At 46.9% G+C, this 2,500-nt stretch overlaps 2 protein-coding genes across 8 annotated transcripts in view; one reads left to right on the top strand and one right to left on the bottom strand.

Moving 5' to 3' along the window:
- Window positions 1-996, top strand: part of clcn5b (chloride channel, voltage-sensitive 5b) — a 15,662-nt gene extending 14,666 nt beyond the window's left edge. For all 7 annotated transcript variants that reach the window (XM_035520050.2, XM_081694721.1, XM_081694718.1 and 4 more), the window contains one exon: window positions 1-996. This exon is cut by the window's left edge and continues 2,086 nt beyond it. The gene's annotated coding sequence lies outside the window, so the exon portion shown is untranslated.
- A 1,359-nt stretch (window positions 997-2,355) lies between these two features.
- Window positions 2,356-2,500, bottom strand: part of tnfsf10l (TNF superfamily member 10, like) — a 17,875-nt gene continuing 17,730 nt past the window's right edge. The window contains exon 5 of the mRNA XM_027026463.3: window positions 2,356-2,500. This exon is cut by the window's right edge and continues 3,077 nt beyond it. The gene's annotated coding sequence lies outside the window, so the exon portion shown is untranslated.

The following is a 2,500-nucleotide window of genomic DNA, read 5'->3' as shown; positions in this document are numbered from 1 at the left end:
AACCCAACTGATTGTGTGTGTGTGTGTGTGTGTGTGTGTGTGTGTGTGTGTGTGTGGGTGTGTGTGTGTGGGTGGTATTCTGGAATGAGGGATAATGTCTTTCTTTTCTGACCCCCTGAGAAAGCTGGCGAGGGTGGAGGAGGTTAATTAAACGGCTCTCTGGTCAGCGGGAGGATCGCTTTCAACAAAGGTCCCTTCTGTGTGGCGTGGGGGGTTATAATGTGAGGGGGTGAGGGAGGGCGACACTCATTGCTGTGTGTGCTAGCTCTCTGCTGTAACCCAACGCTCAGTTGCCTTTACGCTCCCGGTCCACGGCTGGAGAAAACGTGGCCTTAGACAGGACATGCCACAGACACACACACCCCCCCCAAACCCCCTTATCTGCAGAATGCAGCCCCCGCCACCCCATGTAAGAATGCAGGAGTTGGTGCTTTCTCCAGCTGGGGGTGTTTAACCACCTGCCAAGCGAGGCTTTCTTGTAACTAATGTGCTGTTCAAACTCAGGAAGACAAACAAGTTAAAAGGCAGGCGAGCTGAATAGCTGGGGAAGACGCCTGCTTTCTCTCTCTTTGCGGCAGGTGGGAGGCGGCCCTCACAGGGACCGCCCTCAGGAGCACCTCGCTGCTGCGGCAACTCTGAAAGGTCACGCCCGCTGGCTGCTCTCTCTCTCTCTCTTTCCGCCCTGCCGGTGTTTCGGCCTGCTTTCCATTGGAGCATCTTCTGAACTCTGAAGATTTGTGGGGGGGGGGCGAATTTATTTTATTTTATTATTAATTTTTTTTTTGTGGTACGCTTTCAGGAAGTTATGTCCTGAAGGTCTTGAGGTTTAATTCGTGTTTTGTTAATGAGTACTATGCAAAATGGGTCTCTCTTCTGATATTTATTCTGTACAAAGCTGTCTCTGTAGAATTTGTACTCCATTGTTGTACTGATTGCCAACATCTTTTGAAAATATTTTGGGTCATTTTGAATAAATATAAAGCATTTGATACACAAGGACTGTGTCCCTGCCTGCGTGCGTTCCTACGTGCATGTGTGTGTCTGTGTGCGTGCAAGCGTATAAATGAACAAATATGAGAGGAAGCAGGTGGGCCTCATTTTTGGTTCAACTCAATCAAAAACTCATTTAAGAAATAACACAGTCCATAATATGGACATTAAATCATGTTTCATTCCAAAGAAAATCCCCCAAATGATCAGAACACGTTTGGCCAATTTAAATTCGGCCCCGTTTAGTACCGTTGCAGTGTTCAGGAGTGAAAGGAAACCGCAGGATCCGTCCTTAACTATAGGGGATTTGAGGCCTCTGTTCAGATACACATTTACTGGGCTGACGGAGCTTATTTATCTGCGTAATTCTCTTCATTCTGACTTCAGTATACTTAATGCATTTGTGCAGTTGTGATCGAGTGATGTTTTATTTGAAAGACATTAAGCAGTGATTTTTCCAGAGAAATTGACCGATATAATTAGGTACACACACACACACACACACACTGACATGCTCATTCACACTACGTTAAGGCACCAGTCAAGTCGTTTGTCAGGTAAACCTCACGGCCAACTCACTCGAGTGCAGCTGTCTCATCTGGCTGTATTGGTGAGAAATGGAGTGTCCAGGCCTGTATGGGGGGGAGGCGGTATGGCAGGTCTCGCGCCTCCACCATGGACCCTCTCACCTCCTCAGCCATCCAACTTGTTTGTGTTTACTCGACCCCATCTGGCAGGAGAGAGGAGGTCACGGGAACCCGAGCTGCTCAGACCGACGTGCCTTGCACATGGTCTGCAGTGGCATTCCAGAGTATTCTGGAACAGCGGTGGGGTGCAGCAGACACTCGCCAAAGTAGTTTCTGTTTATGTGATGTCGGGTTTGAATGGTCTCGGGTGTGTGTGTGTGTGTGTGTGTGTGTGTGTGTGTGTGTGTGTGTGGTTGACAACAAAGAGAGAGTGTATATTCAGATGTGTTTGCCTGATGGACAATGAGGCCAAATGGGTGTGTGGTCATACCAGTATGGGACAAATTAAGTGGGTGTGTGTTTGTGTGGTCAGTACTGGGTTGGTTGGATGTGTGTGGTCTGTATAAACGTCCGGAAGGGGGGAGACCCCCAGCCGCAGTAAGACTGATGGTGACTCACGTTTGTCTCAGTGACTTATGAGAGAGGAGGGGGTGTGGGATGGACAAGAGCATCTTTAAAGTAAAAGTAAGTGTGTGTGTGTGTGTGTGTGTGTACGTTTCCAAGGGAGAGGGTGAAGGAGAAATAATGTTCTTGAGCAAACATGATGTATGGTAACCAGATGAGTTAGAAAAAAAAGGTGACCGTCTAGACATCAGAAAACTCAGCAATGACTCCCCACTGGAAAATGAGCAATTTAATTGTTAGAAATGACACTTAAGAACACAAGTCCCTCAAAAACACAGATCACAGAAGATCAAAGCATCTTTTTTTTTTTTTACAGTAAAGACCAGACATTTGTACATTCTTAAAGAGAAAACAACAGT

Source organism: Electrophorus electricus, chromosome 13 (genome assembly GCF_041902795.1).
Source record: "Electrophorus electricus isolate QZ-2024a chromosome 13, ASM4190279v1, whole genome shotgun sequence".
Lineage (NCBI taxonomy): Eukaryota > Metazoa > Chordata > Actinopteri > Gymnotiformes > Gymnotidae > Electrophorus > Electrophorus electricus.
The sequence above is the reverse complement of the archived record's forward strand: the minus strand, read 5'-3'. Positions and strand labels throughout refer to the sequence as shown.